Source organism: Schistocerca piceifrons, chromosome 8, assembly GCF_021461385.2.
Source record: "Schistocerca piceifrons isolate TAMUIC-IGC-003096 chromosome 8, iqSchPice1.1, whole genome shotgun sequence".
NCBI lineage: Eukaryota > Metazoa > Arthropoda > Insecta > Orthoptera > Acrididae > Schistocerca > Schistocerca piceifrons.
In genome coordinates this window covers 367,216,527-367,239,258 of record NC_060145.1, presented here as the reverse complement: position 1 = coordinate 367,239,258, position 22,732 = coordinate 367,216,527, and positions in this window count along the sequence as shown.

The window sequence follows — 22,732 nt, the reverse complement described above, 5'->3', positions numbered from 1 at the left end:
AAGAGAATCGAAGCGTTTGAGATGTGGTGGTTAAAAGAACGATGATAATTTGGTGGACTTTATGTAATATGGAACGAAGAGCTTCCGCACTAAAACGGCGAAGAAAGAAACATACGAAAAAAATTGACAAGAAGAGGGGGCTGCGTGGTAGGTTATGTGTTATGATAGCATTGAATGATCTCCATGGTATTAGAGGGTAAAAACTGTGAGGCAAACCAGGGATTGGAATACATCGAGCAAATAACTGAGGAAGTAGGACGCAAGTGCTACTGTGAGGTAAAGAGGTGGCGCATGATAGGTATTCGTGACGGCAGCATCAAATCAGGCAGTGGTGAAAGGATGTACATACTTATATTTAATAATTCAGAACGATCAAATATTCGTAAGTGCAGTTACTATCTTCTTGACAAGCATTTAAGTCCTAATGGTTGGACTTGCATTCTGAATCGTCATTATACACTCCTGGAAATTGAAATAAGAACACCGTGAATTCATTATCCCAGGAAGGGGAAGCTTTATTGACACATTCCTGGGGTCAGATACATCACATGATCACACTGACAGAACCACAGGCACATAGACACAGGCAACAGAGCATGCACAATGTCGGCACTAGTACAGTGTATATCCACCTTTCGCAGCAATGCAGGCTGCTATTCTCCCATGGAGACGATCGTAGAGATGCTGGATGTAGTCCTGTGGAACGGCTTGCCATGCCATTTCCACCTGGCGCCTCAGTTGGACCAGCGTTCGTGCTGGACGTGCAGACCGCGTGAGACGACGCTTCATCCAGTCCCAAACATGCTCAATGGGGGACAGATCCGGAGATCTTGCTGGCCAGGGTAGTTGACTTACACCTTCTAGAGCACGTTGGGTGGCACGGGATACATGCGGACGTGCATTGTCCTGTTGGAACAGCAAGTTCCCTTGCCGGTCTAGGAATGGTAGAACGATGGTTTCGATGACGGTTTGAATGTACCGTGCACTATTCAGTGTCCCCTCGACGATCACCAGTGGTGTACGGCCAGTGTAGGAGATCGCTCCCCACACCATGATGCCGGGTGTTGGCCCTGTGTGCCTCGGTCGTATGCAGTCCTGATTGTGGCGCTCACCTACACGGCGCCAAACACGCATACGACCATCATTGGCACCAAGGCAGAAGCGACTCTCATCGCTGAAGATGACACGTCTCCATTTGTCCCTCCATTCACACCTGTCGCGACACCACTGGAGGCGGGCTGCACGATGTTGGGGCATGAGCGGAAGACGGCCTAACGGTGTGCGGGACCGTAGCCCAGCTTCATGGAGACGGTTGCGAATGGTCCTCGCCGATACCCCAGGAGCAACAGTGTCCCTAATTTGCTGGGAAGTGGCGGTGCGGTCCCCTACGGCACTGCGTAGGATCCTACGGTCTTGGCGTTCATCCGTGCATCGCTGCGGTCCGGTCCCAGGTCGACGGGCACGTGCACCTTCCGCCGACCACTGGCGACAACATCGATGTACTGTGGAGACCTCACGCCCCACGTGTTGAGCAATTCGGCGGTACGTCCACCCGGCCTCCCGCATGCCCACTATACGCCCTCGCTCAAAGTCCGTCAACTGCACATACGGTTCACGTCCACGCTGTCGCGGCATGCTACCAGTGTTAAAGACTGCGATGGAGCTCCGTATGCCACGGCAAACTGGCTGACACTGACGGCAGCGGTGCACAAATGCTGCGCAGCTAGCGCCATTCGACGGCCAACACCGCGGTTCCTGGTGTGTCTGCTGTGCCGTGCGTGTGATCATTGCTTGTACAGCCCTCTCGCAGTGTCCGGAGCAAGTATGGTGGGTGTGACACACCGGTGTCAATGTGTTCTTTTTTCCATTTCCAGGAGTGTAGTTATCAGTTTGGTCAGCGTCACGCACTATAATTTCCGACGGAAACAAAAATTTAAATGAAATGTTGTGTACTAAATTTACCTTTCATATCAATCAAACCTCTTCAAATGATCTCTTTGCAAAGGTAACGCTAATCATCCTTCTGTTTTTGTAGTTCACATATAACTGTTAACTACAGTTATTGTGAATATTTGGTTTCAATCGTGGTGTGAGGTATAGACAGGCCTACGGCACTTTTCCAACGGACCAGGATGATTTTTGTCGTGATAAAAACACCGCACGTGGATGTACCTCTCTTGTTTCCTCGTTACTCTGCAACAGAACTTACGTGCGGTAGCAATGTTGCCACTGGAAACAAGTTGACACTGCTCCTCACCAAAACTGCCAGGCCACAAAATGTTTGACGGTAATTCCAACCGAGAAGTTTCAAGTACTGGTCGGTACAGCACCACCCGACATCAGACGGATAGTTGCAGTCAGTTTCAAAAGGAGCAAAGTAAACACTGAATATAGATGCCCATTCTATGAGCATGAACCTGCTGCTCAACGTCTTCGCAATAGGAAATTCTTTATCTCGAGTATCGCTAACCTAGTAAAATGAAAGGCAGAGCTGAGAAATAGTGATAATGTGGCTGAGCTAAGCTTAATTGGATACCAGCAAAAGAGAAACTGCCCATCGCAAATAGCATTCCTTGGCCCAAATGGAGACCACTTAACAGCCTTCAAGTGGGAATTGGCTGAAGTAAAACTGCCATGTTAAAATGAGATAACCAAGAAGGCTCCCTTGTGTGTGGTGGGACGGTGACGATCAGTCATTTCCTTATCTATCCCACTTACACTGTCTCATCAGGCATTGTGACGGAAGAGGATGTAGCAACGGGAAGCCCAGCAGTGTACCTTGTGTGGTGTACCATTCAATCTACAGGCCATACAAACGATTGTCACCGACAGGCGGAGAAGAAGCACTTTAATCACTTAAGTGACATTAATGTCTGCTTCTTACCATTTTTATAAATGTTTATTAGCTGATATTCCTCCTCCCATCACATTAACCTGCTTTACTTATCGTCTGTACTAACTTTACGATTTATGTTCATCAGTATTCTACATTAGGAGATTCATAAAAATTTTAATTGTCTCCTCTAGACAACATTCCATTATCCTCGTTTTGCTTTTGTTGATGTTTATCTTATACCCTCCTTTCAAGACACTGTCCATTCCGTTCAACTGCTCTTCCAAGACCTTTGCTGTCTCTGACAGAATTACAATGTCATCGGCGAACCTCAAAGTTTTTATTTCTTCTTCATGGATTTTAATACCTACTCCGAACTTTTCATTTGTTTCCTTTATTGCTTGCTCAATTTACAGATTTAATACCATCGGGGATAGGCTACAACTCTGTCTTACTCCCTTCCCAACCACTGCTTCCCTTTCATACCCCTCGACTCTTATAACTACCCTCTGGTTTCTGTACAAATTGTAAATAGCCTTTCGCTCCCTGTATTTTACCCCTGCCACCTTCAGAATTTGAAAGAGAGTATTCCAATCAACATTGTCAAAAGCTTTCTCTAAGTCTACAAATGCTATAAACGTAGGTTTGCCTTTCCTTAATATTTATTCTAAGGTAAATCGTAGGGTCAGTATTGTCTCACGTGTTTCAACATTTCTACGGAATCCAAACTGATCTTCCCCGAGGTTGGCTTCCATCAGTTTTTCCATTCGTCTGTACAGAATTCGCGTTAGTATTTTGCAGCTGTTACTTATTAAACTGATAGTTTGGTAATTTTCACATATGTCAACACGTGTTTTCTTTGGGGTAGGAATTATTATATTCTTCTTGAAGTCTGAGGGTATTTCGCCTGTCTCATACATCTTGCTCACCAGATGGTAGAGTTTTGTCAGGACTGGCTCTCCCAAGGCTGTCAGTAGTTCTAATGGAATGTTGTCTACTCCCGGGGCCTTGTTTCGACTCAGGTCTTTCAGTGCTCTGTCAAACTCTTCACGCAGTATCATATCTCCCATTTCATCTTCATCTACATCCTCTTCCATTTCCATAATATTGTCCTCAAGTACATCGCACTTGTATAGACCCCCTATGTACTCCTGCCACCTTTCTGTTTTCCCTTCTTTTCTTAGAACTGGGTTTCCATCAAAGCTCTTGATATTCATGCAAGTCCTTCTCCTTTCTCCAAAAGTTTCTTTAATTTTCCTGTAGGCAGTATCTATCTTAGCCCTAATGAGGTAAGCCTCTACATCCTTACATTTGTCCTCTAGCCATTCCTGCTTAGCCATTTTGCACTTCCTGTCGATATCATTTTTGAGATGCTTGTATTCCTTTTTGCCTGTTTCATTTACTGCATTTTTGTATTTTCTCCTTTCATCAATTAAATTCAATAATTCTTCTTTTACCCAAGGGTTTCCAGTAGCCCTCGTCTTTTTACCTATTTGATCCTTTGCTGACTTCACTATTTCATCCCTCAAAGCTACCCATTCTTTTCTACTGTATTTCTTTCCCCCATTCCAGTGAATTGTTCCCATATGCTCTCCATGAAACTCTGTACAACCTCTGGTTCTTTCAGTTTATCCAGGTCCCATCTCCTTAAATTCCCACCTTTTTGCAGTTTCTTCAGTTTTAATCTACAGTTCATAACCAATAGATTGTGGTCAGAGTCCACATCTGCCCCTGGAAATGTCTTACAATTTACAACCCGGTTCCTAAATCTCTGTCTTACCATTATATAATCTATCTGATACCTTTTAGTATCTCCAGGGTTCTTCAATGTATACAACCTTCTTTCATAATTCTTGAAGCAAGTGTTAGCTATGATTAAGTTATGCTCTGCGCAAAATTCTACCAGGCGGCTTCCACTTTCATGTCTTAGCCCCAATCCATATTCACCTACTATGTTTCCTTCTCTCGCTTTTCCTACTCTCGAATTCCAGTCACCTATGACTATTAAACTTTCATCTCCCTTCAATACCTGAATAATTTCTTTTATCTCATCATACATTTCATCAATTTCTTCGTCATCTGCAGATCTAGTTGGCATATAAACTTGTACTACTGTAGTAGGCGTGGGATTCGTGTCTATCTTGGCCACAATAATATATTCACTATGCTGTTTGTAGTAGCTTACAAGTACCTTTATTTTTTTTATTCATTATTAAACCTACTCCTGCATTACCCGTATTTGATTTTTTATTTATAACCCTGTATTCGCCTGACCAGAAGTCTTGTTCCTCCTGCCACCGAACTTCACTAATTCCCACTATATCTAACTTTAACCTATCCATTTCCCTTTTTAAATTTTCTAACCTACCTGCCCGATTAAGGGATCTGACGCTCAACGCTCCGATGCGTAGAACGCCAGTTTTCTTTCTCCTGATATCGAAGTCCTCTTGAGTAGTCCCTGCCCAGAGATCTGAATGGGGGACTATTTTACCTCTGGAATATTTTACGCAAGAGGACGCTGTCATCATTTAATCATACAGTAAAGCTGCTTGCCCTCGGAAAAAATTACGGTTGTAGTTTCCCCATGCTTTCAGCCGTTCGCAGTACCAGAACAGAAGGCCATTTTGGTTAGTGTTACAAGGCCAGATCATTCAGTCATACAGACTGTTGCCCCTGCAACTACTGAAAAGGCTGCTGCATTTCTTCAGGCATCACATGTATGTCTGGCCTCTCAACAGGTTCCCCTCTGTATCGTTGAGGCACTTAACTTCTTAAACATTGAACAAAAACTGATTTTGAGTAGTGGGTTAAAAGAGGTTCTGATGCATTTTGTTGGTGCAGATTACATACATCCAGTGGCAAATTTTAGCCCACTCCCCGTAATCTATTGTTACACTAATTAATTTATGATCCCTGATGGTTGATTCATCATCCCATGGGGATAATCTGTCCTTCTAAGAAACCTCCTACCACTCTCCCTCTCTCATCCGCCCCCAAAGCTGTGGGAAATTCCAAACCTCCTCGCTAATTCAAGCACAATTTTGATGCCAAATTAAACTGATCAACTAAATACCCACTCCCTGACCTGCGAAAACCGCCAGCCCCGCCTCCCCTCCCCTATTACCCCTTCTCTGCCCATCTGGAAATTTGCATGGAAAAAACCATCTGTGCTGAGCTGCTGTGGAGGAAGGATGTATGATAGTGATTTTATTTATGTAGTTTAGTTATTGGTGAAGGCGTTGGACTGTCATCCATAGTCCACTGACCCCTGTTCCTACTTTCCACAGCCACTTTCTATCACGTCCGCCAATCCCCAGCCCCATTTTTTGAATATATATATATATATATATATATATATATATATATATATATATATATATATATATATACACTCCTGGAAATGGAAAAAAGAACACATTGACACCGGTGTGTCAGACCCACCATACTTGCTCCGGACACTGCGAGAGGGCTGTACAAGCAATGATCACACGCACGGCACAGCGAACACACCAGGAACCGCGGTGTTGGCAGTCGAATGGCGCTAGCTGCGCAGCATTTGTGCACCGCTGCCGTCAGTGTCAGCCAGTTTGCCGTGGCATACGGAGCTCCATCGCAGTCTTTAACACTGGTAGCATGCCGCGACAGCGTGGACGTGAACCGTATGTGCAGTTGACGGACTTTGAGCGAGGGCGTATAGTGGGCATGCGGGAGGCCGGGTGGACGTACCGCCGAATTGCTCAACACGTGGGGCGTGAGGTCTCCACAGTACATCGATGTTGTCGCCAGTGGTCGGCGGAAGGTGCACGTGCCCGTCGACCTGGGACCGGACCGCAGCGACGCACGGATGCACGCCAAGACCGTAGGATCCTACGCAGTGCCGTAGGGGACCGCACCGCCACTTCCCAGCAAATTAGGGACACTGTTGCTCCTGGGGTATCGGCGAGGACCATTCGCAACCGTCTCCATGAAGCTGGGCTACGGTCCCGCACACCGTTAGGCCGTCTTCCGCTCATGCCCCAACATCGTGCAGCCCGCCTCCAGTGGTGTCGCGACAGGTGTGAATGGAGGGACGAATGGAGACGTGTCGTCTTCAGCGATGAGAGTCGCTTCTGCCTTGGTGCCAATGATGGTCGTATGCGTGTTTGGCGCCGTGTAGGTGAGCGCCACAATCAGGACTGCATACAACCGAGGTACACAGGGCCAACACCCGGCATCATGGTGTGGGGAGCGATCTCCTACACTGGCCGTACACCACTGGTGATCGTCGAGGGAACACTGAATAGTGCACGGTACATCCAAACCGTCATCGAACCCATCGTTCTACCATTCCTAGACTGGCAAGGGAACTTGCTGTTCCAACAGGACAATGCACGTCCGCATGTATCCCGTGCCACCCAACGTGCTCTAGAAGGTGTAAGTCAACTACCCTGGCCAGCAAGATCTCCGGATCTGTCCCCCATTGAGCATGTTTGGGACTGGATGAAGCGTCATCTCACGCGGTCTGCACGTCCAGCACGAGCGCTGGTCCAACTGAGGCGCCAGGTGGAAATGGCATGGCAAGCCGTTCCACAGGACTACATCCAGCATCTCTACGATCGTCTCCATGGGAGAATAGCAGCCTGCATTGCTGCGAAAGGTGGATATACACTGTACTAGTGCCGACATTGTGCATGCTCTGTTGCCTGTGTCTATGTGCCTGTGGTTCTGTCAGTGTGATCATGTGATGTATCTGACCCCAGGAATGTGTCAATAAAGTTTCCCCTTCCTGGGACAATGAATTCACGGTGTTCTTATTTCAATTTCCAGGAGTGTATATATATATATATATATATATATATATATATATATATATATATTATATATTATATATATAAAGACCAACTACTGTAGTCCACAATATGACCACCATAGGGTGCTCAAAACTGTCTTACAAAGTAACCGCCACTCATAAACGATGGATCACAATGTAGCACACACATTGGGAGTTGAGAGCAAGCATTGTAATAATTCAACTCCCACAAAACCCGACGCCAGAAGATATCACCAGAAGAGAGGAGCGGTTGCTGCACATGTTTTCATCTCAATATGCGATTACTGATCATTCAGCTTAGAAATAGTCTTATAACCTCTCCTATCTCCCCTCCTACCTCCCTCTCATTCTCCTCTGCATACAGATAACAGTTCTCCAGGCGAATTCTTGCCTGTTGTTTATGTCACACACAGGAATGCAGGTTAAAATCTTTATAATCACATGATTACACAAGCATCCTTCTCCATTTGTTGCCCATCCTCTGAACTACTACACGACACTGTGAGATCGAAGCAATTGCGGCATCAGAAATGACTGGAAGTAGTCCATTTGCATGACCCCATCAAATTAATGTCCGCCCCTGGGTAGCTGAATGGTCAGCGTGACGGATTGTCAATCCTCTGGTCCCGGGTTCTATTCCCGGCTGGGTCGGGGAATTTTCTCCACCGAGGGACAGGGTGTTGATCTGCCCTCATTATCATCCTATCATCCTCATCGCCTACAGGTCACCGAAGTGGCGTCGAATTGAAAGACCGGCACCTGGCGAGTGCCCTGCCCGACGAGGGGAGTGGGGGGAGGGGAGTGGGGGGGGGAGAGGGGGGGGCTAGCCATATGATGAAATAAACCAAATCAGATTAATTGCTTAACAATTTGCAGAATCAAATAGAGAACTAAAAACACTCATCACCACCATCGCCTTACAATGATTCTTCTTCGTAATAAAACATATTTTCAATGTTTGAGCCTCACATACAAACGTTTTGCACAGACTGATTAGAGCACAAATATGTCCAAGGTCTTGCATACCCTGATTTCTGAGAACACAGGCACCCTCCTCCACCACAACATTTCCACTGAACATATCTGGAGAAAAAAACCTTCCAATCACACACATTCCGATCATGAAACACGCACCATCTTCTGACTGCCAGGCTAATGTAGCTGCAGCAGTTGTGAGACACTGACACCTGTGTCGGCCACGCCGAAACTTACGCGCACATCTCCAGTCATAGCTGATGCTCAGAGGTCAGGCAGCCTGCTATTGTGACTTCCAAGCAATCGGTATTATCGATTTACATGCAGTGAATAATCGTCCAGCACAAGCATTGCCATATTGAATCTTCTCATGCAACATGCGTGTCTGCTTCTGTCACCATTCAACCAGCATATTTGCTACTTCGTTATTCAGCACCCATTTGGAACTGCTGCCAGGGCTGATCCCCTTGGCTACAGGCAAGAGCTGACAGGTAAGAGCATTCTTTGTAACTAACCAGTCATCACAGGATAAGCAACAGCTTCCAGATGGTGAAGCCCCTATTATGCACCCTGCAGCTGACTGTGACAAACTGCAAGATAAGCAGGTGAGGCTTGGACATATAATTCTGACTGCAACTCCACCCGAACATAGACTCTCTCCTGTTAAAAAAAAAATCCACTTTACCCAGTCCAGGAAAGCTTTAGTATCGTTACTTGTGAAAAGTCCTGTGGAACAGTATTATGACAGTCTCTCTCTCCCTGCCATAGGCACCATAAACACAAAACAACACAATCTTTTAACAGTTTATGATTGGACTGCCAGCGCAATCAAATTCAGCATGTATGACCAGAAGATCACGTGAATGGAAGTGCCGCCATCTTGGACCTTTAGAGCATAAAAGGACGCTTGCAACGGCAACCTATCTGCTTTCTGTGGTACTTGAAAGAGACACCATGGATTTCTCTAAAGAGCATAACATTCCTCAGCTATTAATGAGAAGAACGAGACCAAATGACGAATGGTTTGGTTTACAGTTACTACCGGAGAACCTGGACAATCTTGTTTCTGACACTGGTGATATAAATTACTAGGTTACCTTCCGCTCGGAAAGTTGGTGCACTCAGTGCCTGTTATGTGGCTTATAAAGTATAGATTGTATTAATCAGTCGTCCATTTTTAGATTTTATTTTGCAAATCCAAATTTCTGCTAGTGGCTAGGCATTCTCAATGCACCATTTTCTATTCTCGATGCATGTACGTCCATGTTGCTCGGGCGTCAGTCACATTTCTTTGAAATGTCTTTGGCTTTGGGTGTTTTCTACCACTACCAATCACTCTTTCTCCTAGTCCTGTCGCGAGTGGAAGAAGGGGAAAATATCTGGATGGAAATCCTGGTGGGTACCCTAAGACACCAGCAGTATTCTCGATTGAGTCGTACAAAATTTCTGTCTGCAGTCTGCCTCATACTAGTTTCCGGTTATTTCGTTCTTTTGCACTCCAGTTTAACCTGAGTGTTAAAACTGCTCAAAACACTGGTTTCGGAAATAACCGACTTTTATTTTTTTTTATTACTTCCTGTAATAAATGTAGAAATCGAACGGAGATTGAAAAATTTTGACTACCAGTTTCAAGATTCATTGGATCAATGTATTAAATTAAATAGGAAAATAAAAGAAACCTTAGTCTGTACAGTTTTCGCTGCTTTTCTCGAGAAGTGATAAGCGGCTGAACAGTAGAAAAAGATAACCAATATTCTCCATTTGAATCTAAGTTTTTGAAACTCTTCTCAAACATCTTGTTGTAATCGGGGATCATGCCACTATTTGTTCATTAGGAATGTACCCACACAACTCCGGAAATTACTCGTATTGATTCTGCCTGCACTGAAACAGCTCCAAAAGTATTTCACACAATGTTCCTCAAAGACATATCTAACATACAAAGACAGCAAATTATAGAGATATACGTGAAGCGACATAAAACAGTTAATTCCATTTTAAGTTTTTAGCATACTTGTTACAATAGCTTGAATTTGCAGAAGTTAATTTTATAATATGTATTAACTTTTTTAGAGTATTATGGTTTCACCTTGCGATGAAAAGGAATAAAATATATTGCGACGTTGATTGAGATGTAAAAGAAATTTACGCACAGGTGTTGTTTATAAAATCATATTGCTCCAAACGGTAACTGTAATAATTTAACTGAAGAGCACATAACGAAAACTACACAATGAACTGATATTTACAGCAACGTGACATCAAATGAAGAGTTCAGTTACTGGATTGAACGTACTTCCGTGCTTTAGAATACATTACAGTTGCACAGACATGTTATTCGAGACTTACATCGCGCTCCACGGCACAATTTTCTGATTTACATTTCTTCACTTACTGAGGGACACACTATGGAACCCTGTTGAGGTAGGTATTTCTACACTCCTATGTTAACATGTTAGAGAAACGAAATCTTCGTATATATATCAACGTTCATATATCAACTGTCATAGTCAGAACAGCTGGACTCTTTATTCTCCTCCGCACGAACGGCCACAGGAATCGGTTCTCCGAAAGTGAATATTTGACCATGTCTAAGCTTTACTACGCGTACACAAGAACGCAAGAGGAGGCACAGAAATCCAAAATCGTACGAATGGGTTCAACAACAAACAAACATACCTAAATCAGACACGTTTAACGAAGCAATTACCTTCAATTCATTCGCTGTGCAGGTACAAGTTTGAAGTAGATGCGTGCTAACGAACAAGTAATCTAGTTATTATTCCTATAGGTAACATTAAAGCCTCAAATATTCTTTGCTGATAGTATTCCACTGTTATGATATGAGGAAATGATGTAATATATCATAAGCTTGTGGCTTTATAAAACGTCATTTCTCAAGCAATGTCTAAGACGTACAGTTGCCTGTATCATAGAAGTCGTTATCAAATTTTGCTGTCAGGCAAAGAAGTATATATAGTGCGGGAGATTGTAAATAACATAAATAACATAATAAATAACAAGGACGTATATATATAGTGCGGGAGATAGTAAATAATATGCTGTAATTCAGGGACATACGCGACATTATTTATCATAGTTAATGGCAACACCAATAACGTAAAAAGGACAATATTTCTCCTATAAGCACCGCCATGTTTGGGAGCGACAGGTGGGGAGGGTGGTAGATAAAGTATAAAGTACCGAAAGATTTTATCACTAATGTAATGGAGATGGACGACATAAACAACCGGACATATTCTATATTTTGAAATGTAATTAAAACAATCAGTTTTGGTTACGGGAGTTTACTGCACCAAGAAAAGAAATATTAAGCGTCACAACTACCGTGCTCAATCAAAGATTACTAAGATAAACATTAATCAGAATGAAAACAAACCAAGTACAGGTATCGCACTAAGAGATCGCTGCAGTATAATGAATACCGCGATAAATGACATGATCGAGAATAAAATTATATTTATCGTAGAGAAATACTTTAACTACGTATATTTAAAGCTACGAACTCGCAGGAGAGCTTCTATGACGTTTGGAAGGTAGGAGACGAGGTACTGCCGGAACTGAAACTGTGAGGACGGGTCGTGAATTGTGCTTGGGTAGCTCAGTTGGTAGAGCACTTGCCCGCGAAAGGCAAAGGTCTCGAGTTCGAGTCTCGGTCTGGCACACAATTTTCATCTTCAGGAAGTTTCATATCAGTGCACACTGCGCTGCAGAGTGAAAATTTCGTTCTATGTGGAGACTTTATTTGCTCTAAACAGTCAGACAGTCATACTCAAATGTTGCAGAATTGGAATGTTAGTGTCACAAAATCGTCAACGTTCATAATTGATTTGGTGCTCAACAAGCATCCATCAATCTAGTTCTGTTGAAGGTCAAGATCTGGTATTTGTAATAAATGAAACGTTTTTTATATTAAAATTAGGGTGAATAAAATACCATGAAATGCAAGGTATTTTTTAGTGTGAAGAAATTATATCTCTTCTATGCGTATGAATGTCAAACTGACGTCTGCTTAAAATGAGAAAATGATAAATAGTGTCTCCAAGATGTTGGGATGAAAAGTGGAGCTTCAGTGGTGTCAGTGATCCAAACACTTCATGCCCGAATATGGTATGGTTGGACAAAAAACCACTACTTCTCAACTCTACTGTGTCAAGTCTAAACTGCTAAGTACATCCATTAAATTTCGGGCATTCAGCCACCCAAATAAACTTTCTTCCACAGATATTTTGACAGCGTATCGTCCGGTCATCCTCAGAGTGAGTAGCAAGACTTATGACAAGGTTTTTTTTCTTTTGTTTCCTTTATTGTAGTTTCAGTTCCCCACCCGGGGCGGGCTGGCGGCATCGTAGGCGGTTCTCTTCAACCTGTGCAATTGTACAGGAGGACATTTAAAACAATAAAAAGAAGAAACATGGTTGAACATAGATATAAACAAGGGAGAACATAACAGGAGAAAGTATACAAGAAACGGGTGACTGTAAAATGGACATAAAAAACAAACAAAAAATATTTTTCAGAAAAAAACCACACATTGTGAGAATTAAAAGCAGACACAAATCGAAGTACGGCAGGAGCATTAAAAGTCTCAGAACGATTAAAACAGCCACGTGATGAGCGGCGCAGCACGGAAAAACCACGGACGGCAAAACTATAGACAAGTCGAGCACACGATTAATAACCACACCACTCGACGACACTGTGGAACTGCACAGGACAGAGCACTGACGACGATGAAAAAAAAGTTTGGAAGATATGTCACGGGAGATGACAAGGTGACAAGCACGGCCTCTAATGGTCCACCGCAGCGGTGCTGCACATGCGGGTCGGCGGCAAAGAGATACGCTTACACACGCGCCGCCGTCCACCGCGAGAACTGAAAAATGCACATGTTGATTAAGTGTTTTCAAAACATCCATCATAAAGTTTGTGTGGATCTTGAATTGGACGGCTGTGTACATATAGGACTTTCGGAAAATAAATCAACCCCTGCTTTCCAGCTTATGTCACGATAGTAGCATATAGCTGCAGTAATGTAAATACTGCTTGCTTATACGTGTTTCCAAATAAGGTCTTCATCTCATAGGCTGAGCAACTGTTCTGAATGATTCAGACACACACAAAAAGTAGCTATTTGACAGATAGATTTAGCTGCCCCTACCGCTATCGCTTTATGCAACACGCTGTGTTATACCCCACCTTCAAAAACTATGCTTGAGATTTTCATATCCTTTCTTTCGCTACTTGCTAAATATTAGTCTACAGGAAAAAATTAACAGATCTTTTCTGTAAGAAATTTAATGCCGGTAAATATAATGTGCTACGTTTTAGCTGGGGACCACGTTTTGTTGGTTACTCGAGAAAAATGTGCAGAAGCGATCTTGGAATGCACCTCCAACCCCACACACTTCCCTCACCAGTCACAATTTACAGTATGTTGTCCGTGACACTTCGTTCTACCAGTGTACAAAAATTTCCGACTACACGAATTATTCCCTACATTCGACCTTTTTTGGTGTCTGTTTATTGAGCTAGTTGGCTATCTCAGTAATACTGTTGATTTAACTGTGCCCATGAAGGTAATGAAAGAAAGGTGATTTTCGTAAACGTTACACTAAAACAATTTACGTCGGTCCCAACGAAGCCCTTAGAAGCATAGTAGTTTCGTACTCAGAAGGCCTGACGAATACAACGATGCAACTGTTTATTTTACGCTGTTAAACTTCAGAGAACTGTTAGGTAAAAATTTATGAAAACGTCAGTTTTGTGATTTGTAAGTGCTCGACTATGCCAGTGGCTTTATAACGCCAGTCAGTGAAGACTAAAAAAAGGTGAGTGTGGGAAATAATTCGTGGAGTCGCACATATTTTTAGAGTGGGATCAGGGTGTGCCACGAACAAGGTACCAGAAATCCTGACCAGAGGGTGCTTGTTGTGAGAATCGGGGTGTGTTTGATGGTCACTGTCCAGCGTTTTCCTTGAGTAAGATGAGAACTATAGCTCTAGCGAAAACGTATCCCAATCCAAAATTTAACTACATTAAACTTCCAGCAACAATGTCCTGTTCATTTTTCGATAGAACTAACAGTGTGCGTATAGCGAGCCAGAGGATATGGAAACCTCGCACATGATTCATTAAGTCTAGGTACAGCACTGCGTGTTGCGTAGAACGACATTGGTAAGCACGGCTGAGGCGCATTGTATAACACATCATAAAGTATTTCGTAGGTTTTGAACTGAGTTTTGCCACATACGTCATCTTGGTTTCAAAAGGCATTTATTGCACTTTACGATCCACGATTAAAAAGATACGGAGGGGAAAGAGACATTCACTGATATATACACCAAATTATACTGAAGTGCCAAAGAAACTGGTATGGGCATGCGTATTCAAATACGGAGATACGTAAACAGGCAGAATACGGCGCTGCGGCCGGCAGCACTTACATGAGACAACAAGCTCCTGGCGCAGATGTTACATCGGTTACTAATGCTACAATGGCAGATTTAAGTGAGTTTGAAGGTGGTGTTGTAGTCGGAGTGTGAGAAATCTTATGGGACTTAACTGTTAAGGTCATCAGTCCCTAAGCTTACGCACTACTTAACAAAAACTATCCTAAGGACAATCACACACACCCATGCCCGAGGGAGGATTCGAACCTCCGCCGGGACCAACCGCACAGACCATGACTGCAGCTCCCTAGACCGCTCGGCTAATCCCGCGCGGCTTATAGTCGGATCACAAGCGATGTGACACAGCATCTCTGAGGTAGCGACTAAGTGGGAATTTTACCATACGACTATTTCTTGAGTGTATCGTTAATATCAGGAATCCGGTAAAACATCAAATATCCGACATCGCTGTGGCTGGAAACAGATCCTGCAAGAACGGGACTAACGACGAGTGAAGAGAATCGTTCAACGTGACAGAAGTGCAATCCATCCGCAAATTGCTGCAGGTTTCAATGCTGGGCCACCAACAAGTGTCAGTGTGCGAACCATGCCATGACACATCATCGATAAGGGCTTTCGGAGCCCAAGGCCCACTCGTAGCACGATGCAAAGCTTTACGCCTCACCTGGGCCCGACAACATCGACATTGGATTGTTGATGACAGGAAATATGTTGCCTGGTCTTGTTTCAAATTAAATTGAGTGGATTGACTTGTACGGGTATGAAAAAAACTTCACGAATCCATGGACCCTGCACGTCAGCAGGGGACTGTTCAGGCTGGTGGAGTCTCTGTAATGGTGTAAAGCGTGTGCAGTTGGTTTGATATGGCACACCTGATACGTCTAGATACGACTCCGACAGGTGACACGTACGTAAGCATCCTGTCTGATCATGTCCATTCATTCATGTCCATTGTGCATTCCGACGGACTAGGGCAAATTCAGCAGGATAATGCGACATCGCACACGTCCAGAATTTCTACAAATTGGCTCCGGGAACACTCTTCTGAGTTTAAACACTTCCGCTGGTCACCAAACTCCCCAGCATATCTGGGATGCCTTGCAATATGCTGTTCGGAAGAGACCTCCACCCCCTCGCACTTTTACGGATTTATGGACAGCCCTGCAGAATTCATGGTGTCAATTCCCTCCAGCACTACTACAGACATTAGTGGAGTTCATGCCACGTCGTGTTGCGGCACTTCTGTGTGCTCTTGGAGGCCATACATGACATAAGGCAGGTGTACCATTTTCTTTGACTCTTTAGACAATAAACTATGCAGCTCACATGCTGCAACGGAAAGATCCTACTTGCAGATATTGTCTTCAATAAGTCTAAGAAATTCACTCACTGTAGATGCTTTAGGCTTCCGCCACTCAACACACCAGGAAATGGAGAGCGCACTTTTAACACAAGAAGCAATGTGCCCACATGGATGGAATATAGCACCCACTATGTTGCAGAAACCAAGTTTACACAGGTTAGTTGCATTTGCCACATGCTGTTCAAATGACACTGTTTCTTTCGGAATATTTGTTGTAAGTTAAATATTAGACAATCTTTTCTGTAATTGTTGCATTTTTAGTTCGGGAATTACTGTCTACAATATCAGTGCCCTTTAGATGATTCAGAAACATGTATTTGGAGGACAACAGAGCGCATGCTACCCATGAATCATCAAATTTCATTTCAGTGCTTCAAACCACCACCGCAATTAGAACATACTTTCTCATCACTATTACTGGTGTAAAAGTAGCCTTCTTCACTAAGTTCATCCGGCCGGTGCTTAACAGCAAACGGCCAATCACAGAAGGATACTAACTTCGCCTCCTGCTTGCTATATTGAGACCACGATGGTCCCGGCACGATTTCAGCTGAACTGTAAGGAGGCATCTTTTCTGGAAATGAATTTGGACGTCTTTGACCGAAAGAAGAAGAACATGAACACTTTCATATCTCCAGGATTCACTTGTCCAATAATCATGAACTCCAGATATCGTCCTATTTGTAAGAACATCACTGAGTTAGCCAGCAAAGTATTATTCTTCCACGGAAAGTACTAGACGTATTGTCAGAATACTGACATGTGGAGTGTATTTCTGTGGAAATCGCTGCATGGTGCTTCTGAAATATGTTGCACTAGATTCTTTTTCCGCACACTTTTCGTCGATTCTGGTGCGCTTGAACGCTGACATGCAGTCCCACGAACTCGTGGAAAGTAAGTCTGGTGGAAAAGAAAAGTCGTGCCTCTAATTGTTTCTGTAATAACAAGACAGCAAATATTGCGTTCCTGTGGTGTGGAGTGTTTACCTCACACGTGTCGCTGATTCTTACGAAACATACTATGATGTCATACATTTCCACAATTGTCGACGTATACACAGACTGAAAATAACAAAGCGCAATGCAACTTGAGTGGAACCACATGCGTGCCCTCTGAGCGCTTATCTACGTGTTACGCTCAGCTGCCCACTGCTGGCTTTGTGTCTTTGAGTGTGCAGTGAGGTCACTGTGACTCTCTTACTTTCGAATGAGGATATGAAGACAAGATATTCAGCTCCTATTGGTTTTATACTTATCTGCTCTACTCTGTATAGACTTTAGTGGGGTTGGGGTTGTTTGGGGGAAGAGACCAAACTGCGAGGTCATCGGTATCATCGGATTAGGGAAGGATGGGGAAGGAAGTCGGGCGCGCCCTTTCAAAGGAACCATCCCGGCATTTGCCTGGAGCGATTTAGGGAAATCACGGAAAACCTAAATCAGGATGGCCGGACGCGGGATTGAACCGTCGTCCTCCTGAATGCTAGTCCAGTGTGCTAACCACTGCGCCACTTCACTCGGTAGACTTAAGTGCTGGATGAATAAACGCATTTATACACTTTTCTAATTGTCTCGTGTTTACACTATGCTCAGGTGGTCATAATATGAACCCCAACACACAAGCGCCGATAGTAGAAAAAAATGGTTCAAATGGCTCAAAGCACTATGGGACTTAACGTATGAGGTCATCAGTCCCCTAGACTCAGAACTACTTAAACCTAACTAACCTAAGAACATAACACACATCCATGCCCGAGGCAGGATTCGAGCCTGCGACCGTAGCAGCAGCGCGGTTCCGGGCTGAAGCGCCTAGAACCGCTCGGCCACAGCGGCTGGCGCCGACAGTAGAGTCTTGCAAGCACGCACCTGCGGTTTGCGAGTGATACGTTCCGCTAACTTTGGCGGAAGTTCCCGAAGGTTAACGAGCCTAATAACAGCCGCTTGAGCGTCTGTACACAGACCATGCAGTTGGCAAGGCTGTGTGAGGCATTGTTCGCAGCCACGCGCATTTCAAGCACCTGCACTCCTTCCCTGCACATATGCTGTGAAACTACAGAACGCACATGTGCGATACGCTTCACTTACCGCCAGAGTTGGGCGAAATTTATGCGAATGACGAATAACGAATACAGGTATAAATTATTATTCTTTAGTCACGAATAACAAATGTTATTGAAAATACTATTCACTCCACCAATAAAAACACTTAACCGTCACCTAAAAATAAAAAGAGTCAGGAATAATAGGCAAATTTGAAATGCAGTGCATTTATTGCCACAATTTGTTGTCGTTTACTCAATAAATGTATTTTTGTCTTTTAAATTAGTTTCGGTACGATTCATTTTTTCCACACGTTCATTCTTGATTTTTGAAGATTTTCCATTACGGCAAAACAGAAAACACGTCCTGAACATGTGAAGAGGGCACTGATGCATTATACCGCCTGAATTCGTCTTTATTTCGCGATAACGATTTATGAGTTTCAGCTCACGATCTCCTTGAGCAGAAGTTGAGAAGCCGTCTACTTCGCTGTAGGTTTTGGGAGATATTGTGATTCCATATTTCAAACGAAATCTTGTTTTTAAGTCATAGTGTCATTCGAAACTCTTGGCGCTATGTCTTCCATATTTCTGTGGCTGTTATATTATTTCTGTAGTTTCTTGTAAACCTTCCTTGGTCATGAACAGCAATATAGGAGAATCACCTGGTTTTAAATCGTGGGTGAGATAGTGCTGCAGTAATTGCAGTTGGTGCAGAAAGGCGAAAATAACCTTCCAACTGTCGCTTGACACTTTTACGATACGTAAGTACCCAGTGTCCTGCAATAGTATGATCTGTTTTATGTACTCAGACCCAGTGTTCGGAAATTTTTTAATCACAAAGCCAAATGTAACTGCATAGATCCATGTCGGATCGAAAAAACTACTACATATTCCAACGGCATGCTAACTCATAATTAATCTTAGAACAATATCGGATGACTTTGAACGTCGACCAGCATGTCATGAAAGTTCTAGGAGACATCATGTAAAAAATCTGGTGATGTTAGTCGTCAGCAACCACTGTTCCTTCTTGGGTCACTGCTTTTTTAGCACCGCAAACACAAACGAATTGCGTAGTTATATCAAGGAGGCAAGCATAGCTGACAGTGTTAGCAGTCTAAGGAAGGTGTTGAAGATTAAATCTGTCAGCTTAATTGTAATCATTGGCTACTTACGTAGAGTACTTGCGAATCTTAGCAAGAAAATGGGGAGAAGTACTGGCTGGTCAGAGACAGCTGAATGGGGTAACGTCGGCAGTATTATTGGTAAGGCCTTAAGCCTACACGTATTTTCCTGTTTCATTGTTTATGCTGTAAATAAAGTAAAGCTTTGCTCAACTCGAAGGCTGGTTTGAACACTGCAGTGCCTTACTACGCATGGTGGTGTGCCCTTGATTGCTCCCACCTTTAACTTATACAGCCACTTATAGGGGATCTACACTTCCGGATGTACTCCGAAATACAGTATAGCTTTACCTGGAATTATTGTCATTGCTACAGATGAAAGGAGCGATAAGTAATTGAGAAATCCCCAAGCCTTTAGTTTTGTAGTCTGGAAATTGAGCCACTGTTCATATTTCCGGACAAACTGTTAACAAGTTATTTATCAAACAGAAACTACACTGAGCCAAGAAAACTAAGTATAATTATCAAATTCTGAACAGAAGTAAACAAAAACAAGTACTGTGACGTTATACGTTACTCCTTATTTAAGCTACAAATAATTTACATTCGAATAAATTTATTTCAATGATCTACTTACTCTGACTATCATCCAGATAGAAATTTGTTGGAATAACGCACATCTGTACTTTCTGCTGCACCTTTCACTTCATTTCTCTTTCCGTATATTGCCGTTCATATTATAAGCTAACGAGTCCTATTAACTCGTTTGATCGACTTACTCACAAAAGCCTACGGTGCACCTGGTCTTAGGTTTCCTTTTTAATAACAAATTCGACAATTCTAGTATGTTTCCACCGTCCTCAACGTAAATCTTTGTAATTCGTTCCTTGTCAAGGAACAAGAGCGGCAGGATGTTTATAGTGCTGATAACATGGACGATAAATATAATGCTTTCCTTAACAGATTTCTCACGCTCTTTCAGAGTTGATTTCCATTAGAATGTTCTAAACGGGGTACTAACAGTAGAAGACAGCCTTGGCAGATGACTAGTGGGATAACGATATCATGTATAACAAAACGGGAATTACATCAAAATGTTAGGAGTAGTCACAATGAAGCTACAGTAGCCCATTACAAACAGTATTGAAGGTGCTTAAAAATGCTATTATGAAGGCAAAGAGTATGTGGTACGCAAATAGAATAGCTAATTCAGAGGATAAAATTAAAACTATGTTGTCATTTGTGAAGGGAGTATCGGGTCAGCAGCACAAAGTTAACGATATAAAGTAAGTTCGCAGTAAAAATATTTCTCTTACTGATAAATCTGTACAATATTTAACAATAATTTTCTGAGCATTTCTAGTGAATTAATTAAAAATTTAGTTCCTACAGGGAATCATATAACTCTCTTGGCAAACGCCTTTCGGAGATTGATCTCTGAAATACTCCTCTGTGATACAGACAAGGAGGATATTGAGTCAGTAATTAAATCACCAAAGACTAAGGACTTTAATGGATATGATGGAGTGCCTATCAGAATATTAAAGTACTGCACTGCACATGTTAGCCCTTTACTTAGCCAAATTTATAATTTTTCCTTTAGGAATGGGCAGTTTCCTGAACGGTTAAAGTACTCAGTAGCAAAGCCGCTTTATAAAAAAGGAGAAATGAATAATGTAGATATTCTTAGACCTATTTCTATGCCATCAGTGCTCGCTAAAGTTATTGATAAGGCTGTGTATGTGAGGATAATTGGTCATTTTATATCACATAATTTGCTATCATATGAACAGTTCGGCTTCAGAAGTCGTTTAATAATTGAAAATGCTATATTCTCTTTTCTCTGTAAGGTACTGGATGTGTTAAACAAAAGGTTTCGAACATTAGGCATATTTTTTTTTTATTTAACTAAGGCGTTTGGTCGTGCTGATCACATAGTATTGCTCCAGAAGCTGGACCATTACGGAATACGGGGAATAGGTCACAACTGGTTCACCTCTTACTTTAACAACAGACAGCAAAATGTCATTACTCACAGTTTTAAGAATGGCTGTGTTGTGGAATCTGATTGTTCTGTGCAACATTGGTTAGGTTTCAAATAGTGCAGTTCATGACATAAGTTGATGGGTTATAGAGAATAAACTAACGTTAAATCATAGTGAGACTCAGTTTTTGCAGTTTCTGACATACAATTAAAAAAAACAGTCTTTTAATTTCACAGAATGGGCATATGATTAGTGAAACTGAACAGTCCAAATTTCATGGTGTTCAGATGGACAGTAAACTGTCGTGGAAAGCCCACGTTTGGGATCATGTTCAAAGATTTAATGCTACCGTTTTTACTATTCGGACGGTATCTGTGGTAAATGATCGTTCGACACGAAAATTAGTTTAGTTTGCTTATTTTCATTCACTTAAGTCACATGGTATTATATTTTGGGGTAACTCTTCCCAATCTAAAAGGATATTTTTAGCTCAGAAACGGGCGGTTCGGGCAATTACTGGTGTAAGCTCGAGAACGTCTTGTCGACCCCTGTTCACTAGTCTGGGTATTTTGACATTGGTCTCTCAATATATATATTCTTGACTGTCGTTCATTGTTAACAATATCATCTTATTCCAAAGAATAAGCAGCTTTCACTCAGTTAATACTTGGTAGATATCCAACCTGCGTTTAGAACGGACTTCCTTAACTCTTGAGGAGGAAGGTGTGCAGTATACGGCTGCATCCATTTTCAATAAGCTACCACTCGAATTCAAAACACTTAGCAGTACTCCACGCGCTTTCAAATCCAAACGGAAGAGTTACCTTATGTGTCACTCCTTCTATTCTGTCGAGGAGTTCCTTGAAAAATTAAGCTGGTTCTTGTGTTGTATTGTTGATTGCGTTTACTTAAACTTATGACTTGACTTTTTTTTGGGTTCGTGGACATTTTATTTTTGTCTGTTATTGCTTTTCTGTTGTAATTTCATCTGCTGACACATTCCATGACCTTGCAGTTTGCTCTTCAGTTTAGTCCTCCGGAAATCGATGCGTCAATAAAATAAAATAAAATCATTAACATACAGCATAGGTCACCTAAAAACTGATCGTTAATACCTTGCTTCTAAACGTGGGATGGACCATATGCGCCTCGGTGGCATGCAGGGACCTG